Raw genomic sequence first — 13,896 nt, forward strand, 5'->3', positions numbered from 1 at the left:
CAGCGTAAGTGGTTGGCTAATATAGGAAAGTACATGAATAAGAAAGGAAATGGTAGGATTTCTTGATTGTTTGTGTTTCTTAGAATGTCATTGTCTTCTTTCTGCATTTAGAGCAGGATTTGGTTTGAACATAAAGTTTGGGGGTTTCAGTGCTCCCGTTAATCATAGATGTAACACACTTACCTTGTACTGCCTGTGAATCTCCATAAGCTCTTACACGCCGTGGGTCCAGTTGAATACTGTGCTCATGGGGCATTGCTTTTCCCCAATTTTAGATTTCTGAGCAAAATAAATGCCGCATTTTTAAAGCTGTGAAATTTTGTGGTGGTTTGTTATGTAGTGATAGTAACTGGCATATATACCAAAATAGGTCTGTACCTTTGAAAATGTTATCTCCTCAGTCATGACTCTCAACAAGGAAAGTGGTACCTTAGAATCAACTGGGTCACATTTTCAAAATATAGAAAAACTCCATGACAATATATTTTATGATAACACGAATTTGGATATAACAAAATTGACTTCTGTCTTCCACCCCACCTTGTTCTCAAAATCCTCATCATATTTAACTTGGAGAAGAAAACTGCCACCTGGAGTGCCAAACTGCCACGGGGACCTAGACAGTTTCCGATTGTGCCGCTGGAGCCCTGGAATTACCAGTTGGATTGTTGGTTAGACTCACTCTGTTAATTTATATAATCTTGGATCAAGGTAATACTAAATTTTACGTTATTGAATATTTTGTACCCAACTTACTATGTTACAGTGGGGTTTTATGCATGGCTGACTGGATCAGTCCTTCCAAATTCATTTCCTCTTTCTAGATCCCCAGGTAAACTATATTTTCCAGGGCCTTTGAGTCAATGTGTGGCAGTATGACTAATTCTTGCCGATAGAATGTGAGCAGAAATGAGATGACATTTCCAATTGGGACGGTTAGGAATGAATGTGCCTTCTCATTTTTTCCTCCCCTTGTCAACTGGATGGCACATTGTTGAAAATGGTGGATGCCCAGCATGGAAGAAGACTGAACCATCACTTGGAGGAGAGCTGCTTACCCCTCCCTGGGTTGTGGCATGAACAATAAATACACTTTTAAGATACTGAAATTTGGGAGTTTTAATTTTTACTTTAGCATAGCCCAGCCTATATAAGGAATTTAAAGGGGATTGCTGCTATAACCCTAAAATATGTGTTATTGGCTTAATAGTTGAATATAGGAGAATAAGGAAACTGATATTCTGGGCTGCAGAGATGGCAGATCTATGGCATAGACTGGTAAAGTATTTGGTAAAACTGCTTCCTGTGATATCTTGGGAGGTAGGCCATGGCCCTACTGAGCCAGCAGTTCTGGGGGAAATGATTATAAACAGCCAAAATGTTACTGCACGTTGGTTTCTATTTGCTGCATTTTGGGAAAGTATTACAAAAAAGAGATGAGGTTAGGAGATAATTGGCTGGTGTAACCAGAAATAAAAGAAAGAAAGAGACTCTAAAAATTTGAGGCATTGAAAGGTTGGAAAAATCCAACGGCTTCTAGACTCCCAAATATAGGTAATAAGACTGAGACAAAGTCCTTGAATGACAGGCAAAGATTAGATTAAGAACATGGCCATTCCATTCAAGGTTGATAGCCTCAAGGTAACCTGTTTTTATTTATTTCAGAGAAAGAGATATTGTGAGTGAAGGAGAAAAAAGAAAGGCAGGTTTGAGAAAGAACTTTGGGTTCTTATTAACGTAAGGCATGAGTTTATTGCAAACATATCATTTTTTGAGGAAATTATATTGCCACAGAATCCAACCTTTGAATGTTTCAGACTTAAAACAACCCTTAGGCTCCTAAAGGGCCACATGCAGGAGAAGTAGGCTATAAAATTTGTCCAGTCCCCAAGAAGGACAGGACATACACCTTCAGATGCGGGGAACAAGGAGAATAGGTTAGCTGGGTGTAGAGGTGCACGCCTGTGGTCCCAGCTACTCAGGAGTCTGAGGTGGGAGGATTGCTTGAGCCTAGGAGGTCAAGGCTGCAGGGAGCCATGTTCATGCCGCTGCACTCCAGCCTGGGTGACACAGGGAGAGACTCTGTCTCAAACAACAACAATAGCAACAGCAATAACAACAACCAACCAGGAGAATAGAAAAGAGAATCTCTCACAGCGCTGATCCAGGGACCAGAGAAAATGAGGAAATTCTTCCCAGGGAGCAAAAAAGGGGGAATTTCTTCCACAGGGCAGATACGTGTCTACCCAGAGGATTCCACAATTCCTATGAGCTAGTGATTGTTGTCTGTCTTTCATTCTTTCCTTTTTCAAATGGAGTTTTAAAAGTTGGCAAAAATTTTATACACTGTGGAATGGCTAAATCAAGCTAATTAGCATATACATTACCTCACGTACTTTTATTTTTTGGTAATGAGAACACTGAACATCTACTCTCAGCAATTTTCAAGTGCATAACACATTGCTATTAACTGTAGTTCCCCATGTTGTGTAATAGAGCTCTTGAACTTTTTCATCCTAACTGGAATGTTGTAGCCTTTCGCCAATATCTCCCCAATCCCTTACTTCTTAGCCTCTAGTAATCTCCATTGACTTTCTGCTTCAGAGTTTGACTTTTATGTATGTATGTATTTATTTTTATACAGTTTTATAAAAGTTTTAAAATTAACCTTGTAATGTTGTTCTCCTTATTTTGTTTTTAATATTTAATATTTATGGGTACATAGTATATATTTATGGGATATGTGAGCTATTTGGATACAGGCATACAATGTGTAATGATTGTTAGGGTAAATGAGATATCTATCACATCAAGCATTTATCCTTTGTATTACATATAATTCAATTACTCTCTTTTTTCTTTTTCTTGAGACAAGGTCTCACTGTCACCCAGTGTGGAGTGCAGTGGCATGATCTCGGCTCACTGCAGCCTCCACTTCCGGGGTTCATGAGATTCTTCCACTTTAGCCTCCCAAGTAGCTGAGCCTACAGGTGTGCGACACCATGCCCAGTTAATCTTTTATTTTTTAGTAGAGACAGGTTTTCACCATGTTGGTCAGGCTGGTCTCGAACTCCTGACTTCAAGTGATCTACTCGCTTTGGGCTCCCAAAGTGCTGGGACCACAGGCACGAGCCACCATGACTGGCCTCAATTATACTATTTTAGTTATTTTAAAATGTACAATTAAATTATTGACTGTCACAACCTTGTGCTTTCGAATGCTAGATCTTATTCATTCTTTCTATTTTTTTTTCTGTACTACCTGTTAAATATCCCCCCATCCCCCACCTCCCCCACTACCCTTTCCAGTCTCTGGTAACCTTCATTCTATTCTCAATCTCCATGGATTCAATTGTTTTGATTTTTAGCTCCCACAAATGAGTGAAAACATACAAAGTTTGTCTTTCTGTGCATGGTTTATTTCACTTAATATAATGACCTCCACAGCTCTATTCACAAATGACAGGATCTCATTCTTTTTTTATGGCTGAATAGTACTCCACTGTGTATATGTAACACATTTTCTTTATCCATTCACCTATTGATGGATACAGGTTGTTTCCAAATCTTGATTGTTGTGAATCGTGCTACAATAAACGTGGGAGTGCAGATATCTCTTTGATATACTGATTTCCTTTCTTTTGAGTATATACCCAGCAGTGGAATTGCTGGATCATATGGTAGTTCTATTTTTAGCTTTTTGAGGAACCTCCAAACTATTCTCCGTAGTGGTTGTACTAATTTACCTTCCCATCAACAGCGTACAAGGATCCCCTTTTCTTCACGTTCTTGCTAGTATTTGTTATTGCCTGACTTTTGGATAAAAGCCATTTTAACTGAGGTGAGATGATATCTCGTTGCGATTAAAAAAAAAAAATAGAGACGGGGTCTTGCCATGTTGTCCAGGTTTCTCACAAACTCCTGGGTTCAAGCAATCCACCTGCCTCGGCCTCCTAATCTCATCTGGGATTACAGACTTGAACCACTGTGCTGGCCCATTACAGTTTTGATCTGAATTTCTCTGATAATCAATTATGCTGAACACCTTTTCATATACTTATTTGCCGTTTATATGTATTCTTCTGAGAAATGTTTCTTCAAATATTTTGCCCATTTTAAATTGGATTATTAGATTTTTTTCTTATAGAGTTGTTTGAGCTCCTTATATATTCTGGTTATTAATCCTTGTCAGATGGTTAGTTTGCAAATATTTTCTCCCCCTGTACATTGTTTCTTCACTCTACTGATTATTTTCTTTGCTGTGCAGAAACTTTTTAACTTGATGTAACCCTATTTGTCCATTTTTGCTTTGATTGCCTGTGCTGGTAGGATATTACTCAAGAAATTATTTGCCCACTACAATGTCCTGGAGGGTTTCTCTAATGTTTTCTTATAGAGGTTTCATAGTTTGAAGTCTTAGAATGAAGTCTTTAATCCATTTTGATTTGATTTTGTTTTGTTTGTTTTGAGACAGTCTCGTTCTGTCACCCAGGCTGGAGTGCAGTGGTGTGTTCTTGGCTTACTGCAACCTCCAAGTGATTCAGGTGCCTCAGCCTCTCAAGTAGCTGAGATTATAGGCACTTGCCACCATGCCTCCCTAATTTCTGTATTTTTAGTGTGGACAGGGTTTTGCCATGTTGGTCAGGCTGGTCTTGAACTTCTGATCTCAAGTGATCCACCCACCTTGGCCTTGCAAAGTGCTAGGATTATAGGTGTGAGCCACTATGCCTAGCTGATTTTATTTTATTTTTTAAATAGCAAGTGATAGGAGTCTAGTCTAGGTGTGAGGTAATATCCCATTCTCCTGCATACGGATACCCAGTTTTCCTGGCAACATTTATTGAAGAGACTGTCCTTTTCCCAGTGTATGTTCTTGGCACCTTTGTTGAAAATGAGTTCACTGTAGATGTATGAATTTGTTTCTAGGTTCTCTATTGTGTTCTATTGGTCTGTGTATCTATTTTTATGCCAGTACCATACTGTTTTGGTTGCTATAGCTCTGTAGTCTAATTTGAAGTAAGGTAATGTGATTCCTCCAGTTTTGTTAGTTTTGCTCAGGGTGACTTTGGCTCTTCTGGGTCATTTGTGGTTCCATATAAATTTTAGGATTTTTTTTTTTTTATTTCTGTGAAGAATGCCATTGGTATTTTGATAGGAATTGTATTGAATCTGTTGATTACTTTGGGTAGTATGTATGAACATTTTAAAGATATTGATTCTTCCAATCCATTAACGTGGAATATCCTTCCATTATTTTGTGTCCTATTCAATTTTTTTCATCAATGTTTTATAGATTTCATTGTAGAGATCTTTCACTTCTTTGGTTAATGTCCAAGTATTTAATTTTATTTGTAGCTATAGTAAATGGGGTTATTTTCTTGATTTCCTTTTCAGACTGTTGGCATATAGAAATGCTAATAATTTCCGTATGTTGATTTTGTATCCTACAACTTTACTGAATTTGTTTATCAGTTCTAATAGTTTTTTGGTGAATGACTTCTTAACAATTCCACATATAAGTGAGATTGTGTAGTATTTGTTTTTCTGTGCCATGTTTATTTCACTTAAGTGAAATAATTTCACTTAATTTAAGTGACATAAACATAATGTGTTAAGTAAAATAAACATAATGAAGTGTCTTCATGATGTTAGGTTCATTCACATTGTCACAAATGACTGGATTTTCTTTAAGGCTAAGTAAATATACACTATTTCGTTGTGTATATATATCTTCTTTTCTTTTCTTTTTTTTTTTTTTGAGACGGAGTCTTGCTCTGTGCCCCAGGCTGGAGTGCAGTGGCGCGATCTCGGCTCACTGCAAGCTCCGCCCCCCCGGGTTCACGCCATTCTCCTGCCTCAGCCTCCCGAGTAGCTGGGACTACAGGCGCCCGCCACCTCGCCCGGCTAATTTTCTTGTATTTTTAGTAGAGACGGGGTTTCACCGTGTTAGCCAGGATGGTCTCCATCTCCTGACCTCGTGATCCGCCCGTCTCGGCCTCCCAAAGTGCTAGGATTACAGGCTTGAGCCACCGCGCCCGGCCTATATCTTATTTTCTTTATCCATTCATTCATTGATGAACGCTTACGTTGATTTTATATTTGGCTATTGTGAGTAATGCTGCAAAGAATATGGGAGTTTAGACACCTTTCATGATTTCATATCCTTTGGCTATATGCCCAATAGTGGGATTGCTGGATCATGTGGTAGTTCTATTTTTAATTTTTTGAGGGATCTCTATGCTTTTTTCCATAATGGCTATACTAATTTACATTCCCAGCAATAGTGTGCAAGCATTCATTTTTCTTTTCCTTTTTTTTTTTTTGAGATGGTGTCTTGCTCTGACACCCAGGCTGGAGTGCAGTGGCACGATCTCGGCTCACTGCAAGCTCCGCCTCCCAGGTTCACGCCATTCTCCTGCCTCAGCCTCCCGAGTAGCTGGGACTGCAGGCACCCACCACCACGCCCAGCTAATTTTTTGTATTTTGTTTTTTTTAGTAGAGACGAGGTTTCACCATGCTAGCCAGGATGGTCTCAATGTCCTGACCCTGTGATCCACCCGCCTCAGCCTCCCAAAGTTCATTTTTATATTCTTGTCGACATTTGTTCTCTTTTGTCTTTTTGGTATCAACCATCTTAACAGGTGTGAGGTAATATCCCATTGTGGTTTTAATTTGCATTTCTGTGATGATTAATGATATTGAGCATTTTTTTTTCAAATACTTTTTGGCCATTTGTATGTCTTCTTTTGGGAAATGTCTATTTGTATCCTTTGTCCATTTTAAAATTGATTTATTTTCTTGCTATTGAGCTGTTTGAGTTCCTTGTAAGTTTTGGATAGTAACCCCCTTATTAGATGTATAATTTGCAATTTTTTTCCCACTCTATACAGTGTATCTTTACTCTGTTGATTGTTTCCTTTGTTGCATAGAAGGTTTCTAGTTTGATGAAATTTCATTAAATGGAATTTTAAAAATGTTCTTCTTTTAAGATAGTTTTAGATTTATAGAAGAGTTGTAAAGATGGTACAGACAAGATGTATTTCTTTTGTATAGCTTTTCCTAGTAATTAACATTTTATATAACCATGGTGTATTTATCAAGACTAAGAAATTAATATTGGTACAACACTATTAACTAAACTATAGACTTTATTCAGATCTCATCAGGTTTTCACTGCTGTCTTTTTTTTTTTTTGGTGTCAGGATCCAATCCAGGATGGCATGTTGCAATTTAGTCAACATGTCTCCTTAGTGTATTTCAATCTGTGTCAATTTCTTGGTCTTTCCTTGTTTTTTTATGCCTTTGATTATTGAAGATTAATAGTTAAATTTTAGTACAATGTTCCTCAATCTGGATTTGTCTGATGTTTTCTCATGATTATCCTGGAATTATAGAGTTTCAGGAAGAATAACACAGAGGTGAAGAGCCCTTCTCTTAACATCATATCAGAAGGTACACGATGGGTGATTTTATTGCAGTTATCCTGTCCCTACACCACCATTATAGATTGGGTGTGGTGAGAGAGACGATAGTTTGTGTTTTTAGATTTTAATTTGTGAGATCATGAGGATATTCCTCCAGATTTGATGGAAAAGATAGCATATCACTGGATGCTGGATCTTGAGCTGGACGCAATGACTGGATGTCACTTTAGAATGTTTCTCTTGAGGAGGGAGTGAGAATGTTCTATATATGAATGGAAGTGTGAAACAGCTCTGGTTACTAGAAGGGCAGACCATGGCAGAAATGGACTAGGTTTTCACCAAATATATTTCCTCTTCTTGGACACACAGTGAAATAATGTTTCTTAGCTTTCTTGTATCTGTGTGGGGCCATAAGAATAGTTCTTTTCAATAGAATGTGACTTGGAATGATTTGTCACTTCTGGTTGCAGATTGTTAAGAGGGGGTGCCTTCTATGCACTCTCCCCCTCATCTCTCAACTGCCAAGTGGATGCTGGGGGCTTCCTTGAAACTATGAGTTGGAAGTGGTAGAGCCAGAGACTGCAAAGAGGCCTGTACTTTGAGGACAACTTGGAGAACAGTCCAAGCCTATGCTATAAGAAAGAAGTAAGCCTTTATTGTGTTAAGACACTGAGATTTGAGGTTTATTTATTTTAACAGCATAGCTCAACCTGTCCTGACTAATACAATATACACACCCATCCTGCAGTATGATATACCCTAGGTGGTATGTGAACATATGTATTTTTAAAATCTAATCACGTGATTCTGCTTCTTCTCTTTCATCCCTTATTCCCATCAACCCTCTTATTTCTACACATTGGTTCAGTTTAAGAACCATAAGAAATCAGATCTATTTCAAAGGTCAACTTAGAAGGAAAATGTTTCAATTGAGAGGAAGATGTTAGCTGAGAATGAAAGGCTGTTTTAGATGGCAAGTTCAAAGAAAGGAGACTACTATGAAAAGGTAAAACATCCGCCCTCCCTCCCTTCTCTCCTTCTTTCCTCCCTCCCTCCCTCCCTCCCTCCCTCCCTCCCTCCCTTCCTTCCTTCCTTCCCTCCCTCCTTCCTTTCCTCCCTTCCTTCTTTCCTTCTTTCCTTCTTCTTACTTTGGATTTAATTTTCTCTTCTTTTTCTTGTTTCCTAACTTGGAAGCTTAGATTGTGGATTTTAGGTCTTTCTTCTTTTCTAATGTATGCATTCAATGCTATAGATTTCCCTCTAAGCACTGTTTTCACTACATCTCACAAATTTTGATATGTTATATCTTTATTTAGTTTAAAATATTTTTAAAATTCTCTTGAGATATCTTCTGTCACCCATGTATTAGTTGGAATTGTATTGTTTAGTCTTCAAGTAACTTGGGATTCTCCAGCTATCTTTTTGTTACTGATTTCTAGTTTATTCCATTGTGGTCTAAGAGAAGACATTGTATGATTTCTTTTCTTTTAAATTTGTTAAAATATTTTTTGTGGCTCAGAATGGGATCTATTTTGGTCAATGTCCCATGTGAGCTTGAGAAGAATGTGTAATCCACTGTTGTTGGTTGAACTAGTCTATAGAAGTTAATTATATCCAGTTGATTGATAGGGCTGGATACCCATAAGTATGTAGTTGAACTACATACCCATACCCAGGACACACAGGGTTATGTCCTGATAAACCCATCCTAGGTTGTAAATATCGTGAGTGAAAAATGCGTTTAATATACCTAACCTACCAAAGTCTTCAACTATAATAGTGGATTCACCTATTTTTCCTTGCAGTTCTATCAGTTTTTTCCTACACATATGTTGATGTTCTAATTTGTGAACAAATTAAGGATTGTTAAGACTTCTTGGAGAATTGACCCCCTTCTCATTATGTAATATCCCTTTTAATCCCTGATAACTTTCCTTGCTCTGAAGTCTGCTCTGTCTGAAATTAATACAGCTATTGCCACTTTGTTTTGATTAGTGTTAACATGGTATTTCTTTCTCTATTATGTTACTTTTAATCTGTACGTATCTTTATATTTAAAGGGAGTTTCATGTAGGCAACATATAGCTGGGTCTTGTTTTTTGATCCACTTTAACAATCTCTTTTTTAAAATTGTTGTATACAGACCATTGATGTTTAAGGTGATTATTGATATCATTGGATTAATATCTACCACATTCGTGACTGTTTTCTACTTGTCACATATGTTCTCTCTTCCTATATTGTCTTCCACACTTTTTTTTGCCTTTGTGGTTTTAGTTGAGCATTTTATAAGATTCATTTGTTTCTCCTTTTTTAGCATATCAATTATAGTTCTTTTTACACTTTTAAAAGTGGTTGCCCTAGAGTTTGCAATATACATTTACAATTAATCCAAGTCTGCTTTTAAATAACATGATACTGCTTCATGCATAGTGCAAATACCTTATAGCAATAAAATATTTCTCATTCTTTCCTCCTATCCCTTGTATCATTGCTGTCATTCATTCACTTATACATACATACACACTTATATATTCCTTGACTTATGACAGGGTTATGTCCTGATAAACCCATCCTAGGTTGTACATATCGTGAGTAAAAAATGCGTTTAATATACCTAACCTACCAAACATCACAGTTTAGCCTAGCCTAAGTGGTTTTCTTTAGGAAACAGTGCTACTAAAACACAACATGGAAACAGAGCAATTTAAAATGTTTAAGGCATTAAATGCAGGACTGTGACTCTATGTTGCCATTTAATATGCTTTGTATTGTAGGATATAAAAACTAACCCCCATCTATGGAATGTTAAGCTGACACCCAGACAGACAAAGACACTCATAATTCAATATCCCACACTATTTTCTGGTTGTACCAAAAAAATAAACAACCAGCAAATTATTTCACCTCTTAAAAAAACATTTACACTGATACTCATTGTGAAGACATTGTGGAACCCTTCTACATTAAACTCACAATTGTGTGTATATGTGTGGGTTTATTTTGTGAAGACACCAAATATATATTGTCTCATCTGACAATACTTCTTCGGTTCTGATTCTCCAATACCAACTAGATGTCTGACATTTCAAGTCAATTCTGATGTTGACTTCCCAGATTTAGCATCAGACTCTCCTGGTTTAAGGACTTGGTGCCACAATATTTCCCTTGCTTCAGATGTCAGTCGCAAGCACTGAGTCACTTGTATTTCTGACTTACTGGCTATAAATTGTGCATTTCCACACTTCCCTCCTTAGTGTTAATGATTTGCTAGAACGGCTCACAGAACTCAGAAAACTACATTACTTGGCCATTGCTGATTAACTCAATCTCCAGTCCCTCTCTCCTTCCTGGAGGCTGGGCAGAAAGTCTCAAGTTTCTAACCAAGACTTAATCTTTCTGGTGATCAGCCCCCGTCCTGAAGCTATCTAGGGACTGCCAAGAGTTGTCTCAGTAAAACAAAAGATGCTCCTATAACCCCTATTACTTATTTCAAGGGCTTTGGGACCTCTGTGCCAGAAACTGGTGACAAACACCCATTTTTTTTTGGGGGGGGGTTATACCATATCCCCCTATGACTGGGTCCTCCTGGAGTTTTAAAACAACTTTTATTTGAGGTTCAGGGGTGCATGTGAAAGTTTGTCATATAGGTAAATTCATGTCATGGGGGTTTGATGTACAGATTATTTTATCACCCAGGTACTAAGCCTAGTACTCAATAGTTATCTGCTCCTCTCCCTCCTACCACTCTCCACCCTTTGGTAGGCCCCAGTATTTGTTGTTCTGCTCTTTGTGTCCATGTGTTCTCATCATTTAGCTCCCACTTCCAAGTGAGAACATTCTGTATTTGGTTTTCTATTCCTGCATTAATCTCCTAAGGATAATACCTCCAGCTCCATTCATGTTCCTGCAAAGAACATGATATTCTTTTTTATGACTGCATAAAATTCCATGGTTTATATGTACCATATTTTCTTTACCCAGTCTACCATTGATGGGAATTTAGGTTGATTCTGTGTCTTTGTTATTGTGAATAGTGCTGCAGTGAACATACGCGTGCATGTGCCTATAGGATAAAGTGGTTTCTATTCCTTTGGGAACATATCCTGTAATGGGATTGCTGGGTTGAATGGTATTTCTGTTTTCAGCTGTTTGAGGAATTGCCACATTGCTTTCCACTATAGTTGAACCAATTTGCATGCCTATCAACAGTGTATAAGTGTTCCTCTTTTCTCTGCAACCTTGCCAACATCTGCTATTTTTTGACTTTTTATTAATAGCTTTCTGACTGGTGTGAGGAGGTATCTCGTTGTGGTTTTGATTTCCATTTTTCTAGTGATCAGTGATACTGAGCTTTTTTTCATATGCTTATTGGCTCATGTATATCTTCTTTTGAAAAGTTTCTGTTCACATCCTTTGCCCAATTTATTTATTTATTTATTTTTTTAAAGACAGAGTCTGGCTCTGTTGCCTAGGCTGAGTGCTGTGTTGTTATCTTGGCTCATTGCAATTTCTGCCTCCTGAGCTCAGGTGATCCTCCTGCCTCAGCCTTTTGAGTAGCTGGAACTATAGTCACATACCACCATACCTGGTTAATTTTTGTGTTTTTAAAAGAGATGGGGTTTTGCCATGTTGCCCAGGCTGGTCTCGAATGACCTGAGCTCAAGTGATCCACCTGCCTTGGTCTTCCAAAGTACTAGGATTACAGGCATGAGCTACCACTCCCAGCTTCTTTGCCCACCTTTTAATGGGGTTGTTTGTCTTTTTTCCTTGTAAATTTGTTTAAGTTGCTTATATGTGCTGAATATTAGACCTTTGTCAGATGCATAGTTTGTAAATCTTTTCTCCTATTCTGTAGGTTGTCTGTTTAGTCTCTTGATAGTTTCTTTTGCTGTGCAGAAGGTCTTAAGTTTAATTAGATCCCATTTGTCAATTTTTGCTTTTGTTGCAATTGCTTTTGGTGTCTTTGTCATGAAATTTTGCCAGTTCCTATATCCAGAATGGTATATCCTGGGTTATCCTCTAGGTTTTTGTAGTTTTGGGTTTTACATTTAAATCTTCAATCCATCTTGTGTTGATTTTTGTATATGGTGTAAGGAAGAGGTTCAGTTTCAATCTTCTGCATTTGACTAGCCAGTTATTCCGGCACCATTTATTGAATAGGGAGTCCTTTCCCTGTTGCTTGTTTTTGTCAACTTTATTAAATATCTGTTGGGGGAATCAGCCCCCAGTATTTCAATGTATGTTCTTTTCTGTTTTCCCTAAGTGTTGGCTGGTCTGAGAAATAAAAAGAGTACAAAGAGAAGAATTTTACAACTGGGCCGCTGGGGGTGATATCACATATTGGCAGGTTCCGTGATGCCCACCTGAGCTACAAACCCAGCAAGTTTTTATTGGGGATTCTAAAAGGGGAGGAGGTGTACGAACAGGGAGTAAGTCACAAAGATCACATGCTTCAAAGGGCAATAAAAGATCACAAGGCAAAGGCAAAATTAGAATTACTGATGAGGGTCTTTGTCCTGCTGTGCACGCATTGTCTTGATTAACATCTTAGCAGGAAACAGGGTTCGAGAGCAGAAAAACAGTCTTATTAGAATTTACCTGGCTGGAATTTCCCAATCCTAGTAAGCCTGAGGGCACTGCAGGAGACCAGGGCATATTTCAGTCCTTATCTCAACCACATAAGACAGACACTCCCAGAGTGGCCATCTATAAACCTACCCCCAGGAATGCATTCCTTCCCCAGGGCTATTCCTTGCTGGGAAAGGAATTCAGTGAGTCTCCTACTTGCACATCCATTTATAGGTTTTCTGAGAGAAGAATATGGCTCTATTCTGTCTGACCCCACAGGTAGTCAGACCTTATGGTTATCTATCCTTGTTCCCTGAAAATCGCTGTTATTCTGTTCTTTTTCAGGGAGCACTGATTTCATATTGTTCAAACACACATATTTTACAATCAATTTGTACAGTTAACACAATCATCACAGGGTCCTGAGGTGACGTACATTCTCAGCTTATGAAGATAACATGATTAAGAGATTAAAGTAAAGACAGGCATAAGAAATTATGAGTATTGATTGGGGAAGTGATAAATGTCCATGAAATCTTCACAATTATGTTCAGAGATTGCAGTAAAGAGAGGCATAAGAAATTATAAAAGTATTAATTTTGGGAACTGATAAATGTCCATGAAATCTTCATAATTTATATTCTTCTGCTGCGGTTCCAGTCAGTCCCTCCTTTCAGGATCCCTGACTTCCTGCAACAAATATCAGATGGTCGTAGGTGTGTGCCCTCATTTCCGGGCTCTCTATTCTCTTCCATTGGTCTATGTGTCTGTTTTTTTGTACCAGTACCATCTATTTTGCTTACTTTACCCATGTAGTATAGTTTGAAGTCAGGTAGTGTGATGCCTCCTGCTTTGTTCTTTTTGCTTAGGATTGCTTTGCCTATTCGGGCTCTGTTTTTGT

At 38.1% G+C, this 13,896-nt stretch overlaps 1 protein-coding gene across 2 annotated transcripts in view; it reads left to right on the forward strand.

Moving 5' to 3' along the window:
* Nucleotides 1–13,896, forward strand: part of SRD5A2 (steroid 5 alpha-reductase 2) — a 276,884-nt gene that overhangs the window by 3,540 nt on the left and 259,448 nt on the right. The gene's annotated exons all lie outside the window — the stretch shown is intronic.

Source organism: Macaca fascicularis, chromosome 13 (genome assembly GCF_037993035.2).
Source record: "Macaca fascicularis isolate 582-1 chromosome 13, T2T-MFA8v1.1".
Classification (NCBI taxonomy): domain Eukaryota; kingdom Metazoa; phylum Chordata; class Mammalia; order Primates; family Cercopithecidae; genus Macaca; species Macaca fascicularis.